The sequence below is a fragment of the Cardiocondyla obscurior genome, linkage group LG02 (genome assembly GCF_019399895.1).
Source record: "Cardiocondyla obscurior isolate alpha-2009 linkage group LG02, Cobs3.1, whole genome shotgun sequence".
Taxonomy (NCBI): Eukaryota; Metazoa; Arthropoda; class Insecta; order Hymenoptera; family Formicidae; genus Cardiocondyla; species Cardiocondyla obscurior.
Window position 1 is genome coordinate 10,347,274 of NC_091865.1, and position 21,843 is coordinate 10,369,116.

The 21,843-nt window shown below is 39.1% G+C and overlaps 1 long non-coding RNA gene across 1 annotated transcript in view; it reads right to left on the reverse strand.

The window, feature by feature from the left end:
- The window catches only part of LOC139113444 (uncharacterized), a 33,397-nt gene extending 11,929 nt beyond the window's left edge, over positions 1-21,468 (reverse strand). Inside the window, exons 1-2 of the long non-coding RNA XR_011547692.1 lie at positions 20,470-21,468; positions 20,103-20,143 (exon numbers count right to left, since the gene is read on the reverse strand). This is a non-coding gene — a long non-coding RNA (uncharacterized lncRNA). The remainder of the gene's footprint in view (positions 1-20,102; positions 20,144-20,469) is intronic.
- Between the last annotated feature and the right edge of the window lie 375 nt (positions 21,469-21,843).

The following is a 21,843-nucleotide window of genomic DNA, read 5'->3' on the forward strand; positions in this document are numbered from 1 at the left end:
AATCATTTTATTTCACAATAGAAGGATGTACTGTTGAAGTTGGTTCAATGATCTCGAAAGCTGACATTATAATGGTAAAATGTAACGCTTTACTTAAATATATATATCCAATGTTGCTCGACCCACTTTTCCTTCGCATAACAGGCGATGCAAATTTTTGTCGCGCCGCGCGATCGCGAATGTTATTGCCCCTCGGTCTACTTCCGAAGCAAATACCACGGCATTCTTTACGGACGGGAACGAGCGTGGAAACTTCACAAACAAGATATAAGTACCGATTATGGATACTGCAACGGTATCACGGGGTTTCACAGCCTTCTATCGCGATTTAGTCGTCTATCAATTTTTTTTTTTTTTTTTTTACAGCCGACCAGATGCCGCGAGCTCAAGCAACGTACTACAGCTTTTGGTACCTTTACACTTTTCCTCTGTTACAAGACGGTGTATAAACGACGACTTTGTTATTTAAATTACGTTCAATTATTTTACAAAAGTGGATTATTTATTTCTATCGAAAAAAAAAACGAGAGAAAGATTTATATCCCGTCTTCCTCTTCAATCTCGTCTTACCTTCCGACGCGACAAAGTTGGACAGTCGGAGGAAAGGGAGGACGGATTTTAGCAGATTAGAAACTGGCTTGCTCTTTTTCGTAATGACGCAGAGGGTTCCTCAACGTGGAAACGCGATCACGCGAGTTGGCGAACGCGATGCGGGACGCATCACCGAGTCAGACGAAAAGGGGAGGCTAGAAGAAGCAAAGGAGAGTTGACGACGCACCTTCTCTTACTCTCTCTCCTTTTCCTTTCTCTCTCCCGCATCGTGGATGTATACGAACTCCGCGAGATACTCGGATACGGATCCAAGTACATGCACGATTCGCGAAACTTTCAAGTTTGGAAAGTTACCAACGGGTAAATGGTGATGGTAGCTACGACGACGTGGCGTACCTTACAAAGGGGAGGACAACGCGTTTTCTGATCCGGCGTTATATTTTAAAACTTGGCAACTATAGCTTTTAAGGATTTTCGGGAGCGCTCAGTGCAATTCTGCGTGAAACTGCCAAAAGTCTTTGGCGGTAGAGTTCTCATCTATCAACGAACGTATGAAACGTATTGAAGGTTGAAATTAGTTGTTCCGACGACAAAGACAATTTTTTGCCAAAAGCGAAAGCGAAACAGAACTGAGGATTCAAAGAGGAAAAGGTTTTTCTATCGGAGATATGCGTTAGAAATTTTGTATAAGTTCGATTCGTTGTAATAAAACGTGCAATAATTCTGATTAACAAAATAAATCTCTAAAACAATTTTTAGAAGAGACTACGTAGTGTTACGTACCGTGAGAATAATTTATGGCGCAATAATGAAGAGTTTAAATAGCCTAAAGAATAAACCATTGTTTGCCAAACTTTGTTATTAATTATTTAACGTAATATCTTGACGGTATATCGATGCGTATTTCTCGAAGACGAAACTTTAAGCCGGGCATTGTAAATATTCTTTTCAGAGTTTGCTAGCCGAAAGAATAACACTTCCTCTTTGCTCAATGCTTCAAAGATAAACGGAGGAGCAATCGAAAGTTTGATGTAAATACGTAAAAGTTTAATGTACGCAAAAAATAAGAATATAAGACTGCAATCTTACGTTCGTGCATGTTAATTTAGATTTTAATTTAGATTTATTTTTATCGACGCTCTCGACGGGGCACCAGGACCGATAGAACTTCAGAGAACCGTCTGGCGAAAATCGGAATGCAATAAATATACGAGCCCATACTCGGGGGAACAAAGTTGGAAACGAAGACAATTGCACAATAAATAATTCATGCGTCTATTGTCACGAGAGCCAATCCGGCCGCGTTGACGGCCGACGCTTCACTAATGCATGGTCCATCGCGATCAGCGTGCATTCAACGACATTCAAAATCGGTGTACGTTTCCGGTGGCCGCTTCGGAAGTACAAGCTTTCGCGACGATTTGCATAAATTATGCAACCATTAACTTCGTACGTGGCTTCGTTCGTTTCAGCCTCTCGTTTCGTCATATCCGTCGTAAAATTTGAGAACTAGGCTGCGCGCGAGCGAGCGAGCGAGTGAGTGAGCTCCAACTTTATTCATTTATACACTTGCGACCGTCATCTGCATTTCACGGTTCAAATTTCATTATCCTGCTTACGGGCATTGCATTCGGAAGAACTGCGAATTCGCGACAAACGCGAGGAACGAGCCTGCGAAATTCGAATACTTATATCTCGCGTTAAATAATCAAATTATGTGATAAATCAAACTTCCCCAGTGAATTACGGGAAGGGCGCTAAAACATCCGTTGTATGTTAAAACTTTGTAAAGGAATGATATATTCGTTCAGATGTTCAACGCAGTGAAATAGTATCGACCGGCATTTAGTGGAGAGGCACGATAAATAACTTGCAGTGCCATAATTTTACGCCTCGAGGCGAGAAAGAAAGTAAAGGAGAGAAAGAGAGAGAAAGAAAGCCGTTAATATCGACCGATAAAGCTTCCAATATGTATGCAATCAAGGGGAAGTCGATCGTTTCCAAACTATCGAAGAAGAATGTGACGGGGTGTGACAAGAAAATTGCTTTTAAACCACAGTCGCATCCGCAGCTACCTGTTGGAACTAACTGCACTTTTCTCGCCCTTGTCCCTCAGTTTCTTCCTTCATTTCTTACAGAATGTAGTTGAACAAAATCGATTCCATATATACTTCATGAACGAACTCCTTCCAATTATTATCTATGTTTTCTCATTGAGTTCTCATAACTCTTTCCTCCGAAGCGAGATTTATTACTTTACTTTGAAATAAAAGGTACGATGTAAATGAGAAAACAGTATTAAGGACCAAGAAATAATAAAAAATATATATAACCGTATATTATATTAATAAATTTACGAACTGAAATACGAATCGAGAAAGCATTGTAAGCCAAAACCTCCTACTTAGATAAAATAAAAATTTAATAAATCTTTTAATAATTTAAAATATTTTTTAATTTTACTTAGTCTCGTTGTTTGAATTTCATTAATATTTTTATATCCGTTTTATGCTCAATAATATAATAACGTAGAATTGTGATCGCGTAGTAATATCGCGAGTAGATCTATTAAACAAAGCGCATAAAAAGATTCTTAACTTAATGCTCATCGATTACACGAATACACTTCTCATCGGATATGGAATTGGGACAATGGTGATTTATCCAACTTTGGAACTAATAATTTTTCAAAACTTACGAGCAGCGGCGCGCACACATTCAAGTCAAAATCGCGTTCCTCTTCCATTCGTACGCAACCGTAAAAAGATTATAAAAAAAATTCGCGAACAAAATTATTTTTCAAAGCCCATTAATTTAATAATATAATGCAAAGTTTCAGCTTACGTTTGCGTAATGCAACTCCGTAATGCAACGGGCATTAGGAGGGACATGAATTTCTTGGTTAAAGCGCGACCACGTAGAGATGCAAGCTAGTTTACGTTCGACGTAGCATTGCAGCCTCATTTGCTTCTAATGTGGCAAGATATTAGAGAAATGAAGCGCTTGCGGGTCGTAATCCGCTCAAACTAACCACTAAATTGAAATGCGCATCCATCCCCACGTTGATACACGAAAAAAAGAGAGAACAACCTCTCAACCACCCTTTTCATCTCTTTTCCATTTTAACAAACTTTCGTCTTTTGCGTCCTTTTTACATTTTAATCTACTCAACTTCTACTCACAGATAGAGAAATACAAATCTCTTGACGAGCTTTCTATCTCGAAGTGATATTAGTCAAAGCGAAAAATGTGAAAGAGAAAAGCGAGAGGAGAGAAACAAAGAGAGAAGGCGAGGGATGATATGAACTGCAGAACTGCGTCGCGAAAGAAGTTGCGAATTCATTGAAACGACACGCCTTTCCTTGATCCTGCGCAAAAGCTCGTCGATTTCGGGGCAGTTAAGAGTGCCGTACTTTCCAATAAGCACTCGGACACTTTCTTTTTCTTTTCTAAAAGTCTCCGGAAGCTGGATATTACGATCTTTGTGTGAGAGCGCTAAAAGCTACCGATTTCTGTTCGCGTCAACGCCTCGAAAAATTGACATTGCCGAACCGAACGGGAGCTCCATTGTCGTTATCGGTATATCGAATCATATATACGTAATGTAATTGTATATATTTATACATATACATGTATACTGGGAGAGGAAAGTAACTTTTCATCGAGCCGTATTTGCAAATCTTCAATAAGTTCCGATCCGACGATCTGTGTTATTCTTCAAGAGTCATTTCCATTTTATGTCGAGCTCGACGATTCTTCTTTCTTTCCAAATGAAACTTTCAGAATTGAAGAAAGAACAATAAATTAAAGGAACGAGTTATTTTATTGCTCATTTTCTTAAACAGAGTCGCGAAACGATCACGAACAGATTTAAGAACACTCGATTTCACTCGAATTGATGGAAAAATAAAGAACGAAAATGAAGGAGCGGAGTGAAATTCTGAAAAATGGTTGAAGATTCAGAAGATGGATAGGATATGATGAGGAAAATTTAAGAGATAATTACGATTCGATAAAGCTGAGTCTCGCGAGATGAAGTAACGAAGGGGAAAGAAAAAAAAAAAATTCCCGTTTAAGATTGAAATTATCGCTTATTTTAGATCAATTCTATAACATTTTTTGTAACGCGTAGAGCGTCTCTCGTAATTAATGCGACTGTTCCGAAAACTTTCGAAATTAATTGTCGCCCTTTTCATGTCGTATATCATCCCGGGGAGGATTACGTATACTTCGCATAAACTTCGCGTCACAAATCCGACATGGCACGCTACGCTAAGCAACAGAAACAAACGCCGTCGTATAAAGCGAGTACAAAAGGCATGAATAAATCACCGGGGCGGGGTTGGAAGTTTGCGGGTCGAAAGGAAAACTTTTCATGGGGCGGTCGTCGATTTTAACGTGGAAGTAACTCACTGGGACAAATTCAAGATACGTCCGCGCGCCGGTGCTACACAATTTTTACACAAACACGGCCGTAATTCCTATCCGACCGTGAGCCTGTACGTTCCGGTAAATATATAGTGGCATTCGCGGGGGTGACTTCGCCGGCGAGTTTCTTCCGATTCCACGGTAAGGGTAATTGGAAAACGTTTCATCACACGAAAAGCCGGCAGCCGCCCGAAAATCGTGGGAACCGGAAACCCATCGAACCGCTGAGCCTTCGCGTAAGGATCATTTAATGTGAAATGAAATATAGCGGCGATGTATCCGATTAACTTATGATTTTCTTTGAAACACCAATCACCGGTTTTTCCTCTTATTTTTAAACTGGATTAAGCGCCAAATCAAACGGCTGGTATAACGCATCTAATCCTATTTCGTCAAGAAATTAACTAAATAAAATCTTGACTTAACCGCAGTCAATGTTATTTCGCGAATAAAATAGGCAACAAGCGGAGTGGAGAAAAGTTTTAAATACAAGGCAGTTCTGCGTAACAGTTTTGCACAGTTCGGGCTTCAAGCGAGGAGAACTACCATTTTTCACGCGTAAAAACGGTAGGTATGACCGAGAGAAATGTAGATACTCTGTAGATATAATAGTACAGGTTTTGCTCGGAAAAAAATCGCGCTTCTTCGCGGGAAACTAACAAAAAAAAAAAAAAAAAAAAGAAAAAAAAGAAAATTGTATTTAAAACCGTTGTCGAAAAAAAATGCTGTTTCGAAATTGTCGTTCTCGTCTCATATTTCGTCCTACATTTCACTCTGTCGGAGACAGCCAGCCCCAGTATCCTTCACAAGATATCCTTACTCGGTTACCACAAACGTGGCTAATTCTTTCCCCGGTGAAGTTTACGCGGCGAATTACGCAAATGGACGGTCACAATCGGGTACGCGAGTCGACTCACTCGTGTGTAGATATCCATTCGCGTTCTAGGCAGATTGCTCAGGGCTCAAATCGGTCTCCGGAAATGAATGCGGGCCCTTCGCTATAAATCACACGCTCGGTTACTCATCACGGTGGTGAATCCACTTTGATGTAAATTTTTTTTTTTTTTTTTTATGGCGCACGCCGCGGGAAGTCTTTGCGCTCGTCGGAAAACTAGGCCTCGCGCTCTGCATTTTCCACGATAGAATCGCCAGTTACGATCGCGATGCGCTTGCTATTCCGACCGCAGACTGGAAATGATACTCGAAGCCCCGGGCGCTTCCACTAAACGAATCTTTAGGCATAATTACTTCTAGACGAAAAATCCTAGGAAAATGCCGGGCACGTTGTCCAGCGGCCCGACTGACGGACGGCAAACGTGATTTTCATTCCGGAACACGGGAACGCTGACAGTACGCGTCTTTTTTTTTTTTTTCGCACCGCCAAGAAACTTTTCATGCACGAAGCGTGCCGAGTCATTAATGTGTCATACGTAATCACGGCTGCCATAAAAAATAAGCTATCTAGTCGCTGTATCTGTGAGATTTCATACGGTGCGGTTCAAGAGAGATCTCGTTCATAAAACTTTATCTGTTGATGCATATAAAATACTTTCTCGATCACTACCGAAAAAATATCCCAAATAAAATAATTATCTAATAGCCGCAATTTTTATTTATTATTATCAATATTATTTTTTTTATTTTCTTATACTTTAGCATTTCGGTCGGATATAACATTATCTTCAGAACTCAAACGTCTTGAACTATTTCTGTTCGACCGGGCCGTATATTTCACTGTAATGCAATTGTAAGAAGCGATCGCTGTCAATGGCAAATAGTTCTTATGGGCAATACGTACTGCGCGCGCGTATACACGCGAGAAAAAGCACGGTAGAAGCACATTCTTTTCCGGAAAGAAAGAGAATGGATCAATTCTACTCTGTTTGTTTTTGAGCATGATGGGAATTTATGGCGAGGAGTATGCCCGACACCGATCCTCTTGCGCGGCAGATGGTTACAGCACGACGCTGAGATAAGACCAAGACAAATTCTTCGCGGTGGTGGCAAAAAAAAAAAAAAAAAGAAAGAGAGAGGGTTGGGGAGACGAGGCGAAACGACACGAGAATTCGTCACGAGAAAGATCGATGTGGCGTAAACGCCGCCGCGCGGCGACGCTCTCGTTAGGAATCCACTTTCTTCATTCTCAGCGAAGGTCTCGATTTTATCTGGCTCAGAAAATGTACTCCATAATAACAGCTTGATGACGGCGTTTAATAACATCGGACGAGCACGGTCTCAATCTTTCGATAAAAATGCGCCGTCGAACTGAAACGAGATCGTTAAGAGAATCGAACGCGTCCGCGACTTCATCCACTTTACATTTTTAACGCGTCTATTTACTTACATTAAACAGTCTCGATTAAATTTTTCGTAATCGTTGTATAATATTATTTAGATTTATAATTCTCGAAACTAATCATTAATACATCTTTTTACTTTTGATTGTTTCACGATTATGTCGTGACATATTTTAATAAATTTAATTAATTACTAATAAAAATAAAATAATATTCGTATAATATCTGTCATTAGTTTTCTCTTGTTCATAAAAAAAAAAGATCTCGTATGCCAATTTCCATTTACGTCGCTTATGTCCTCAAAAAAGGGACACGTGGATATTTACATAAATTCTTTTACGCGTAATCTTTTTTCTTTTTTTTTTTTTTCAAATATATACGCATGCTTATTAATACCGTGGATAAAATTTTCTGAATTCACGGGATTCCTCTCGCGCGAACGCAGGGTGAAAGACATGCGTACCGCAAGCGCAACATTCTTGTGCCTTTATCGCGTTATCCTAACTCTAATTATTTCAGCCCGGAAAGCGTCACTCGCAGCTATGCGGCGGTATCAATATTAAATCTGGCGATCGAAAGTCGCGACGAGGATCGTGCGCGTCGGCAGGGTGGAATAATTTTTCGGGGGTGATTTCTCCCCTCGGCGTCGGGATCGACGAGATAACTCGGTGGCGCACGTTTCCATTAGCATCGGTTAAAAGTGCTTTCCATTAGCAGCGCCGTCGGGTCACGTTGAACAAAAGGGTTTGGGGTACGAAAGGCGAGCGTGCGCGATAGCGAACCGCTGAAACCAGGGCGACGACGGAGGGGTGGAAGGGGAGGCGGAGGAATCGGTGGCGAGGTTGAAGGGCGAAAGGACCGACAGATAATGGGGTCCTGCTGCAAGCTCCCTGGCCTAGGTCGGGCGCGCACACCTACTCAAAATAATATCGCGGGACGATAGGCCGTCATCAATCACGTTGCGTAATGAAAAGCTCAGTTGGCGTTAAGGGTGTGTACACGCGCACGGTCCGGAGCTTGTAAATGGTACGGGGGGATCGCTGGAGTAATGTCCGATCGCGATGTACAAACGTCGTGGCACCGAAAAGTGGGCGCAGCTATTAGTCCGTATCGGATTATCCTCCCTATTGTCCCCGAAGCAGTTTTATTACAACGTTCGCGGCTTTTTTTTTCCACGCTGCTCTTAGCTTGTAAAACTATTTAGTTTTTTTTGTTTTTTTTTTTAATACGTATAAAGGGATACCAAGGTACTTACTTATTATTATATATTTATAGCGTTTCAGTCACAAGCAACTTAGTACTGTGATTATTTGTACAGCGACATTCGCATGCTCGTAGTTAATTAATTAAATTACAATGGTTACACATAGTTAAGAATTCATTGTTCATATACTCCGTTATTGTTCCTACGTTTCCATACATAGTCATCATTTTAAAGGAGACACCCTCAAGAATTAATCCTTTACCCTTGTTAGTTTAAACGGTTTAATTAAAACAATAAATCGTTCTCTTAGTGACTTGGATACAGAAATGGAGATTGAAACAGAGAGAAATAGAGAGAAAGAGAGAGAAGGAGAGAAGGGTCAATGAAATAGAAGCTAGATGAACGTTTCCGGTTTTCCACTTTCCCGACAGCTTGAGCACTGTATGTGACCCACCCAGCATAGCGAATAGTTTAGTTCGCAGTGACCCGTAAAGTGATCCGCCAGAATCTTAGCTGCGTTACGCGAGATAGAGATAGAGAGTTTCTGCCGACGGTGCAGATCTCTCGGCAATAGAATTTGTGATTAGCTAGTTGTACAGAGAAGCTCGCCTGATAGGCATTTTACCACGAGACGGAGATCTGCTTACCAGGAATGTACTTGTGATCTGTCGATCAATTGCTTTCGTGGCTTTCTTGTGAATCTGGAGGAAGTGAACAGTTCTAGGGTTCCGAATTTCACCGAACTTGCAAAACATAAATTTCCAATACCGATCCGTCTTTAAAGTAAATCCGAGGCAATTTTCAAAAAACGATATTTATAACGCGACGGATTTCCAACGCGATTCAAATGTGTCTATTTAATAGTTTATGTATAAGAAAATATGCGACAATATTTCGCGTATTAATTAGACGATTTGGGTCGATTTGTCTTAGAAACGTTACATTTTTATGTCGGCTTTTTATTTATTTCAACGTTCCAACTATACCAAGTTTAATCAATGCACACAGTGCGCGCATAATATTTAATAAGTTAAAAATCGAGGCAGTAAAAGATTGCGAACTTGTGTTTAACTAGTCAACTCGTTCAACTACTTGACAGTACTTCATTACAACCACGTAAAAAGCTACGTCGAAAGCGACAAACACAATAACTGATTTATGTCGTTACTTTTTCAATTATCTTAAATTTCATAGCAAAATAATTAAAAAATATATATATCAAAAATCGTCGGAGTGTATTTATCCGCGCGAGATTAGTTTTAATAAAAGTCAAGAGTCGTCGAAGTGAGCGTTAATTAAAATTAAATAATAAATAAAAATTCTAAAAAACTCAACTTCCCGAACTAAAAATCGAACGTAAAATAATCTTGACATCAGTTTTCCAGTAAATTCAATCAAATTTAATTTAGAACGAGTGTCACAATGCCCTGTGAGAAAAGTCTGACAAATAATTTAATCCCAATTCAAATCAAGTTTCGCCAATCGTTACTACCTCGCGAATAAACAGGCGATCTCGCGAAATAGGATGGCGCTACAACTCGTGGGTTCCGTACACTTCAACACTTGCAGCGAACACACTGGCGTGCTGCTGCAACATGTGCCGTAAAGCGATTCGCGTGATTAGAGTTGCTTTTGTTTCCAATCTCATAGCTCGCGAGGTAATAGCAACACGAATTTGAATCCATATAGGACGCGTTTGCATATACCTTTAATTAGCGGTCGCACACGTGCAGCGGTGCATGAGAACGAAGAATAGGCGCTGCGAAATTGGGAGACACCAGACAATTGCGGCAATAACGCGGCCGTGTCGATTTGTCCAAGGGAAACGGGAAAGCGGCTCTTACGTTTGGTTCATGCGCCCGGCAGACAATGGGTAATTGGGAACAAGTAGCACTCGAAACGTGTCAATTCGTCGCGGACGGCGCGAATCGCCTCGCCGTTAGTATGCCGAAAACGCGGTGTTTACACAGGTTCGTATTGTTCGTAAACGGGACGATCGCGCGAGATGTAACGACGGTAATCCACCCATCGGCGATTACGTGGCCCCGCTAATTAGCGGTAACAATTCCCGGGATAACAAAGCTTTATTTTCATCGCTATTTATTCGACGAGTGCAAAAGTCTCTCGAAGAGCGGGCACTGCCTGGAAAAACAACGCGTTTTCATTGCAAATATTTGCGCCAGCGAAAAGGCGATATCCATACCGAAAAAATAAAAAAAACGGAAAAAGAAAAAAAATAAAATTCTCACAGCTTATAGTAATTACGTTTCGCTGATTTTTAAATAATTGCTTTCAATTAAATACACTAAGAGGGAGAGAATGTTAAATGTACAGTAAAATAAACGAAAAACAGTAAATAAAAGTAAAATATTATCTAGAGATTTGCAATGCGCTATTTACCGCAGAAATGTCGAAGAGTTTGAGATACTTTTGCAAGTTATACATTGCTTTATATAATATCGAATAGTTTCAGAAGCTTTCTTCTGTGACGCAAAGTTTTTCTTACTCGTGCAATCTCATTTCATTCCCGCGAGTCTAACTATCTAAACGATGACTGAAACAGTCAACAGACTTCATACAAATATTCACAGTCCACGCAATCAGGCAGCAATAAGACTTAAAATTCAATTACGGGAGCTGTTGCCGCAAATTGCTAAACAAATCGGCGACGAGTGGCTACCGGCTTTCTAAAAAGTCGTCGAAAGGGCGGGGGCGTGCGCGACGGAAATCGCAAAATTTGATTAAGCCAACACGACCTCCGCTAATGAGTTTAAGTTCCGCGCGCGGGCTCGACGATCGCGATATTTTCTCGTGGGTTTGTCGAACGTCGTAATTAGTGATAATTACCATCGGGAGTGGACACAGCGCAGTTCAGTATTTCATTATCGATAATAGTCGTCCCGTTTTACGACGTCGAAAACGCTGGTAGCCGCGAGGCTGAAAATGGGGCCGGGCGAGTGAGCCGGTTGGTGCACGAGAGGGTGAAAAGTCAATCAGAAATCGGGTGTTGAGGGCCAACTCGGGGCGGGAGTCGGTGGGAGAAGTTGGCCAGTGGAAATGGCGGATTAACCCGAATAATCTGCGGAATAGGCGAGAAGAGGAGAACCGGGTGAGTGCATGTCGCGCGCGTGTATACGTGCGAACGCGCGCGCCTCCACCCGAGAGAGACTGAGAGAAAAAGGACGGTGAACGTATGAAACCGGTAGAGAGAAATGACGGTAAAAGGGATGGCGAGAATACACGGGGCGATAGCCTTGGACCGCGCGCGGGCTGAACGAGCGCCTTGCACGTGACGCCCGTACAATCCGCTAATTGAAGGAAAGCAATTAAAAATGTTTAATCGAACGTTCGTTTATGGCGCGCGCGCTCGCGGCACGGCGAGGGATGGAGATATCCAATCGAGCTGCCGTCAATTTCTATCAGCACCGCGTGCTGCACGACTTATGGATTATAGTCTTCTCGTTTTGGTTCTAATGGCATAAGCTTATCGATCAAACATATCGATAGCGATATTGCACCGGCGGTGTATTGTTGTGCCATATTGCACAGCGTTGTTGCGTAAGATTATTATTCCGATTATCCCCCTTTTCATATAAACGCAGATATGCATATTCTATAATTCTACGTAATTCCACACAGTGTGGACAAATTGAAAGAGATTTTATAGAGAAATGTATACCTATACGATTTCTATTAACGAAATAAAGGCGGAAATCCAGCAAGGTATCTCTGCCACATACAGCACTATTTGACTGCCTCCAGCTGGAATAATCGAATGATTCGAATGAATTCATTGCGCCAGTCCTGATTACCCAAACATTAATTACGTAGAATTTAATCAGTCCTCTTTGATCAAGATATAATAGACCTGTTTAATTTCATTTATATATCACACAAATCAGAATATTAATGAAAGAATAACATACTTCTTTTAAACAATAAATTTTATCGACCTCAAATCTTCATTTTTCACGCTATAAAATTTAGCATTGTAAGAAAAAAATTTTTTTTTTTCTAAGTATAAATCATTCCGATTCTTATCATTCCAAAAAAAAAAAATATATAAAAAAAAGAAAAAGCGTCCTCCAGTCTCGCGAAAAATATTATCATTGTCAGAAAATTATTTCTATTTTAAATAAAATTATCGTAAAGACCTCGCTCAAAATAAGAAGCTTATGAAACCTCGCCTTTTTTATTTTTATTATTATACCTTCTACGTTATAAGCTATTAAGTTTACGATGCAGAATTAACGTATATCGCTATATATTTAGCGCAATATAAGAAGCTCATAGGATATTAAAAACGAAATGAGATCTTAGAATATCATCTTTCCCTCCCCTGTCTTGTCAACACGTGCATGGAGCGGTGCATTTTCCATTTCCTGCGAGTTTGCGTACTCTCGTGCCATTTCCGCGAGTTTCATCTTTTTCTTGAAGGAAAACATCATGACTTCATAACGAGCTGGCAAGATGCCGCTCTTTACGCAGTCGGAGCACACCGGCAACGTAACTTAATTATGTGCCATATTGCGAGACTTCTGATGGAATAGCTAGGCAGAGTTCTTCTCCTCGAAAATCATAAATATTTTCATTGGACCATTTCCCGGTTTATCGCGAAAGAAGCCGGAATCAAGATCCCGATTCGTCGTCATTGGCGATAAGGGCGAAAAAAAAAAGAAAAAAACGCGGGGGCTGATTACGATAGAGCGATTACATCAAGATAAGAAGCTTCTCTTCATGCGTTCCGCGAAGCGCAACGTCCCCATTTTATATCCCCCTATTTTAATGACCATCGTACTACACTGCATAATGTAAACGTTTTTTTTTCCTCTCTTTTTTTTTTTCTTTTAAATATTCACGCACATCGTACACGATATTAAAATATAAAGACCGCCGCAAAAAGAAAAAAAAAATTTAAACATTCGTCGTTTTAAGCAGTTTAAAAAGAGTAATAAATGCAATAAGTTTTCTTAGTGCGTCTCTTAATGCTCGCAAAGTTAAAATAAAATTTTTGTATAACTCTTGTATAAAGAACTATTCTGATACGTATAAATTCTTTTATACCTATGTCCGTTAATTATGTAATAAATTAGTGGAAAAAGATTTTTCTTCATTTTCGGAAGCAGTTTATCGCGCTTTTACATAACTCAGCTTAACTGAGTTTTATATAACCGAGTTATATAAGAGCGTAATGAACTAAGACTGTTTCTCAGAAACGAGGACGAATCTTCCCTTGACGTACCTTCGTTAATAACCTTTGCTATAGCGCGTAATTAACAGCATGTTATGCCTTAATATTAAGGAGAATTTGAGCTGAGCTGCGACAGAACGCTTGTTGTACGAACCTCAGGCAGTTGTTCGCATTGTCCGTATTGTTCGGGAAAACAATGCTAGTAGAGACGAATGGACCGCGGGCGTTGTACGACGATCTGTGTGTAGAAACTGTCGGTACGATGTGGAATCCGGTGACCACTCTTGTTTCCCGGATTTCGGTACCCTTGCTACGCGAGATGGTAATCGCTTAGTCTGTACAACTCGACGTGCTCGCAAAAAAGGTCGGACAATTTAATGAGTTCGTAATCTAATTCAGAATGAGTGTCGAGTGAGCTCGGAACAAATAATGCGTCCGTTCTTCAAGAAAGCGCGGGGACGGGTCAAATTACCGGCAGACAAAAGCACCTCGTTATACATCGCTGTTATTTTCCCGATTTAAGAAAGAGCGTTGAAAGATTATTAATCATAATGTAAAAAGGAGAGATTTCGTTTTTTTTTTTGAAAAATATACCATTTTTATATGTAAAAATTTTTCTTTCTTTTTTTTTTTAATTATGTGTATGATTCTTCGTTAAATACACCGTGATTTATTAATTTCTTTTTCGTGCTGTGTAATAACGATAAAAACGTCCTTTATTACTAATAATTTAATTTTTTGATTTTTTTATTACGTTAAAACGAATGCTTTACAAAATGAGAAAAGTATCGACGTATAATCTAAAATATTTCAGTAAATGTAGTATTATTCCCGACACTCCATTACCGTTTATTACATTAGAATCAACATAATATAACACTAGGGCCGTGTGTAATCTTTTTCATGGACGTTAGTCGGGGTATACAGGAGGCGGATTGTACATCATGGCATTACATCAGAATAAGCTAACAGCGCTCTGACCTAAATGAGAGACGAAAACATTAATCTACTTCGTGATAAACCGTGTTTTCGCGACTACTGCCGTACAGCCGGTCGCGGAACCCTTTTAAAAGCGAACCGTGAATTGAAAGGCGACGAAGCGTATTATTATAATGGAATACCTGAACATCAGATATGCCGTCTGCGACAAGAGAGCATTTTACTGGCACAAAAAAGACGATAAAGTGGAGAGAGAACTTAAAGAGCTATTTAATTCGAGATATTTCAACGTGAAATGCATATCGAGTGGTGCCTTCAAGTACGTCATTTTATGCGGCTTTTAAACAAACGTCAGATAATATTTGTTAAAGAATGTAAAATGTTTGACAAAACAAAATTATTGCGTATTTAATTTACCTTTCTTTTTTTTATTATTTTTTTTTTTAAAGCATTATATCCATATTAATTTCTTTATTACTTCGCTTTTGCGTTATCAAATCTTTGTTTAAAAGTAAAGTTGTATAAATCTTTCAAAGTGTTCTTGATAATTGTATAGAGAGTTCTCACAAATAAAGTTCATATTTAATGCGGCAAATCAATTTTTCTAATATGCTATTGTACCTTACAATCCTTCTTGATTTAAACAATGACGAGTGAGAGCGACTAAGACACTTGCAGCATGCAATTTTCCCTCCCGTACTCGAGTATAACGCACGCAAAAAAAAAAAAAAAAAATTTGCGGGTTACTTTATCGACGATTTATTCGTGAAAAATAAAGCGGCGTTGAAATAAACACTAAAATAAACTTGTGTTGTTCCTCTTTCCACATCACGCGTTATCGCGTTTGCCAGAGTTTGGACTCTTTTCAAATATACTCCAAGCACTCCGGTCACGTGTGCGTTTTATAAAGACTTTTTCCCATTTTTTTTTTTTTACTTCATATGCGCAACGTATGCACTTCCGACACTAAAATCTCTAACGTTCATGTAAGGTAGAACGTGCCGCGTATCTACTTTGCCTTATATACGCGATACTCGATTCTGCTGCAACGATGTTTCTTGACGACGTAAACGAGAGTCAATATTCCGATTTTTCTAAAGTTAAAATTAAGAATTTAATCGACCATGTCGGTAAACTGTATATTCTTTAGTTGGAACGCTCGTCTAAATAACCATTTTATTTATACACAAGCAAGAACACACCGTAGAAAGATATTTGCGAACTGCCTGCGAGAATATTGGAAAATCGAAGTTTAAAAAGCGCCGCGCAATATTGCGTACGTATATATTGAATGTTAATCAATTTTGGTTTATTCTTTGTGCAATAGTTTAATCATTCTTCGCCGCTTACGCGAAATTGTCCTTTTAAAACGACAGCGTCACCGAAAAAAAAAAAGAAAAAAAAAATCGAGGCTAACGATAGATTACTTTCGCACATCGCTGACGACGGTCTGCAAAATTTCCGCAGGTAGCTAATGACGAAACACGGTTAAATAAGTTCGAGAGAGACTTGATTTAATCCTCCCTTACGACTTTTAAATTGTCAGCATTGCGCGGAAATCTAATTCCAAATTAAATTTCTTTAAATTTCTTTAGTAATGAATCTTCTAAAATTAATCCTTAGAATAAAAAGAAAGAAATAAAGACGAATAATCTACGTATGGATTATCGTCACCTAAAAATATGTATTTTTATTTTATTTATTTTAATAAATAATTTTCTTATATATCGAGAATGGTTTTCCGTTCCGCTTGGCAGTTTCCTAAGCTAAGTTTTTTTTTTTTCTCGATATTCCGACGCTTGCGAGAATCACGCATATTTGGGAACCGATCCCTCTTTTCGTCCGGGGTATCCCACACCTTCGCCTGATTTCGTTTCGTAACATCGTTCTAGAGTTCGTTTCCGCGAATGTCTCGTTCGCCGCGATGTTGCGGATTAAAATGGTGAAACGGTTCGGTTGACGGAGATTGGTTTCTGGTGGTAGACGGTGGCAAATTCCCTATGCAGGAGGTGGTTTACCAAGACCGAGCGAAGCTACCTCATTGCACGGATGCGCTCATCGAACCGAATCGATTCTCATCGTATTGTCCGTGTTACGCCGACATTCGCAATGATATCGAAGAAACTCACTCACGTCTCGCTGCTCAGTAGCCAGTTACACACCGAGTTTGGATAATCCAAGCTGTCGATAACGGATTACTCCGGAGAATGGTGCTTTATTTTGCGCTCGGTGGTTTTTAAATTAAAATATGTGTTGCCGGGGGAAGCCCGGAGTGATCAATGCGAGCAATCCCGATGGATAAAACGGAGCGAACTCGACGAAATAAATTCTTATTAATCTGCCTATTTTTATAAATAAAAATTGCCCTGCATTTTACCCAGCGTTAGACAATGGAGAATAAATTGTAAACTGTGAAAAATAAATGTACCGCCAATAGACAATATCGCGGGGTAATTGGAAAGAAAACTGGCGCCCGACGAGACGCTAGACAATGTTCGAGATAGGAAACATCGGCGCGGCGCACTGACATGCAAAATCGCGTCTCTTGTTTTCTAATATTGAAATCCTCCCTGGGAGGATACCTTATCGTATCGCGCGATTGCCCGGCAAATCACGATAAAATAAACTGCATTCAACCAGACGTAATCCCGCGGGAGAATCGACGAAAACTCTTCTTTTACCAACCGCGAGAGATTAATTTACAGCGGCGACGATTGGAGAGAATCTTATCCTCAATGAAAATCATAAACTTCATTAATTTGTCAGCTCTAAGTGGCATCGGATGTACAGTCGTATATAGAATGTCTTGGAATCTAAGGAATAATGCTATTGTTCCGTTAAATTTATACAATTCCCGTGAAGAACCGTTCAATTATCTTTCAAGATTTTAGAAATAAAAGGAAAGATTAATAAAAAAAAAAAAAAGAAAAAAAAATACAGAGTGGAACTGATTAAATACAATAAATTAATACTAAAAAACGTAGATGTGTTTGTCGACGAAAATATCACGCAATATAAATTTGCAAGTTTGTATACGCGAAAACTGATGGTAACGGGAGTTATTAATATAATATAACCGTAATCAACTACGTGCATATCCGTATGCAAATGTTACAATTTAAAACAGCAAATTGATGAAGCCATCAAAACGACGGTCTTCATTGTGATTCCGTCATTGCAGCATTTATAAATAATCTGAAGCAACAATGTTAACAACTTTTCATTTTTCGTTACATAACTGGACTCAATTTAGGCATTGTATGTGAAATAAATAAATTAAAAAAAAAGACAAAAAATGAACAAAAACTACAAATTAATATTTTTATACAATTATTTTTACTTCCTAATTAAAAATTTCCTAATTCTATCTTAGTTTTTCTCAATGTAAAATCTGCATTTGAAGCTAGACCGAATGTATTTATTAAACAGAGTCAAATTTATTTATCGCGGCAATATATTATAATTTCCTAGGAGAATACTACATGTTTCAAAAATATTTCCTGTTCCTCCGCTACGTGAACACGACGCTTGTTTGCGTGCAATCTTTCTAAGTAAAAGCCATGACTGAAACGGCACAACTTAATTCTGAATAAAATTGCTAGGTTCACGCCAGTTGCTTTAACGACGACTGACGTCGCAGCGTCACGGAATAACTTCCCGAGAGATTACCTGTGTTCGTTCTTTGGGATAAGCCAATCGAAAAGCCTACGAACTCGTCCGATATTAAAATGAAATAGTCGGATTAAAAATAATGATAAGATGAAATGATTAAAATGCACTTATTCAATGACAGGAATTAAATTTCACAGCGGTAAGGATTCATTTTTGTATTATTAAAAAAATTTCGATTTTAGTTTATCATAGTATCGCACAATTTCGAACATAACTTTGAATATATCCTTTTTTTTTTTTTTTTTTTTTTTTTTAAAGTGCCTTAATATCTGTCTATTGCTTTTTGGTACAATTTAAAATTTAATTTTAAAATATTACAGAGCAGCTTTACTGCGAGCGCATGCGAAACCGATACACCTGGTGTTCTATGAAAAATACGAAATTAATTACACTTATATTGCTTCACGTGTCCGTTAAATGCATCGCAAATTTGCTCCCATGGCCATTGATTTGCGGCCGGGTATAAAATATCGCGGGAACGTTAGAGGGCCCGGAATTAATCGCGGGGCGCGTTCGAAAATTGCGCGAGCCACTCGGAAATGGAAATTAATCGATTTAATTACCGGGCATCGGGTTAATTCCGCGGATATTAATGCCGATTCGTCCGGCATTACTCGCTCAATTTAACATCCGATCGCGACCGTCGAGGAAGGATCAAGGCATGGGCGAAATGACCTTTCTAATTTCTGTTATAATTTTCGGTCGTCGCACAAGGCGATTAAAACGAGCTCGTTCGTTTTGATAATTTATTTTCCTTTAATCTTTTTCCGTAGTCGTTTATATTCTTTTTTTGTTCTTTTATAGAGATACTTCTTAATATTAATAAAAAGATTACTTATATGTACATTCGTCACTGTCCGTCATGTGAAACAATGCCTGATCACATAATAAAAATTTATATTATGTGTAATACTTCTTTCCTAATATATTTTTTCAATCAATAACATCGAAAAAAAGACATAATATAAAGACAAAAAAAAAAAATTACAAGATATTATTAAAACTTGAGCTGACTGTCAAAGGTATTATTTGTCACTGTCGCAAAAGAGATTTTCTTCCCTAAGCCTAAAGCCCGTGAGGACTTGTCAATTTGTAATTAAGGAAAGTCTTAAATTAAAGCCTGGCGATGTCGAGCGTTCTCCTCCGCGCCGGAAGATTAACGTCGGCGTGAGAGTCCGCAATCTCGACGCATCGCAGCGAGATTTATCGCTCGTGGGCCGTGGCGAAGGTGACGATAAATTACAAAAACATCACACATAAATCGCGCCTCTGGCTGGCGTTTATAAAGCGTAACGAATAAAGAGCGCAACTATTCGCAGTAACGACAATGCATTAACGTCGCGGGACACTATTGTTCCCGACTGCGAAAACGTAACGTGAAATTAAGCCGAATACAATTACACCGTAATAAATGGCCGTAATAGCCCAATTGTGTCACATTCTCAGGAATGCGCAAGAGTGTTGTGGATTGCGCGGTAAGCCAAGAATTGCTCGCAGGTCGTTGTAACTCATGGGGCGACAACTCCTAATTACGCCATCATAATACATCATCGTGACAAATTAGTAACCCGGCGAGACTTATCTGACGACCTGACACGCGTTAGAAGTTCTGTTTCGTCATTTATTCACATCACTGTCGATTCTCCCCGTACCGTCTTTTTACATTTTTACGCAATAAAAGTATTAATTTACTCGATATTAATATAAAAATTTAGATATTTTTTAAGATTTCTTGAAATAGTTTAATTTCGTTGTCATTAATAATTATATAACAACGTTGAGAACGTAAGTGTAACATAAAAAAGAATTTCTGACTCACCAATCGATGTGCTGCAGCGGAGTTCTGCAAATACGATGAGTCTGTAACACAAATAAAAACTTTAATTGTAGAGACGATTACAGTAATATTTAAAATTAAAAAAAAATTTTACGCGACTTTAATTAATTTTTTAACTAAGCAATAAAAAATAAATTTATCATTTAAACAAAATTTCTAGTAAACTAAACTTTTACAAAATGTACTAGTTTTTTCTGTACTAATTATTAAATTTTTTATTTTATTTATTTTTAGAAGGATAAAACTGATTGAATAAGTAACAAAAAATAAAATAAAATAAAATAAAATAAAAGAAAATAAAAGAAAATAAAAAATTATAAATTTCAAGCAAATAAAAACTGATGCTCACCCAAACGTTGCTCCGCTGAAACATGATGCCTTTCCAAGGCCTCCTCCTCCTCTCAGATGGGCCGTGTCGAGCCATCCTTCCGCGCACAAGACACCCGCGATAAACCGCGACCGGGGGAATTTACAATCGCGGAAGTTAACACTGCCACTTAAAATATTTCTCGCGACAGATACGGCACTCGCGTTCTTAAATTTCGTACTGCAAAAATCGCCCGGATACTTAAACGCAATTCCGAAAAACGCCCGACGAACTGACTACAGTTCGTATACTTTATAATATCGGCGACGAGAACACTATCGGCGACGGCACCTTCGCTTCTCCTCTTGATCCCTTTCTGAAACAAAAAACAGAACAGAATTTTTAGTTAGTCGCGTAAATTAACAACTTACGATTCGTAGATGTATGTTAATTTCCGTCGCGTACAGATCTATCCTAACTGCGCACCCTGAGCTAAGCTAACTGCGTGCTTGACTGGCGATTGTGTTAACCCCTTGGACCGCGATAGTCGTTGATCGAAACAAAGACGTCATTTCTATTTATTCCGCGTAACCTCTATCTCTATCACGCTCCGCGAGCTCGGCCGCTCTCGCCCACTACGCACCACGTTGTACAGAATAAAACTTACTTTAAACACTCTTCGTATGCGCTCTCCGTGTTCGCAGTATTTGTCGAGGATGTCTAATTACGCTGTGGTGGACGTCCGTACCACCAACTCCGCGTATCACAATGATAAAGACCGAACGTCTCATCACCACGTGCCGCGTGCTCGGCCACCGGAAGATAGAGTGCGAGATAAGGGATGCGCACGCAGCGCGCCGTGCTCCTGCTATTCCTTTTCCTCCCCCCCGCGGTCCCACTACTCCGCTTCTTCCACCCGATCCCCTCTACTTGTCGGCGACTGAAGAATGCGGTCCGGCGCGCCAAGCAATACGCAACGTTTTGTTTATGTAGTTAAACCCTATACGGAAATCTCACACACATACACGCAAAACACATAACGTTTCGTTTTAACGTTATTTAATTTTATCATTGTGAAACCTTTAATATTATAAATACTTTAGAAGTACCACGTTAAACGTGTGACTTATAAAATGGATTTAATGCCCGATTCGATTGAAACTGTTCGAAAACATATAAGTAAAATATAAAAAATTTAATAAAGTACGTATCTAGTATTAATAAACAAGAAATATGTATTATAGCGAAATAATTACATTTTTTTTTTTTAATCAAGAACCAACTTATATAAGGCTCGTATTTATGATTTAATTTTTTTTCAAGCAATAAGCGTTAGAAGTCTGTAAATTCAATTTTGTTTCATTTTTATTCGCCGCGTGTTAGTCAATCTTTTGTTTCACGATTACGTGCTTCAGC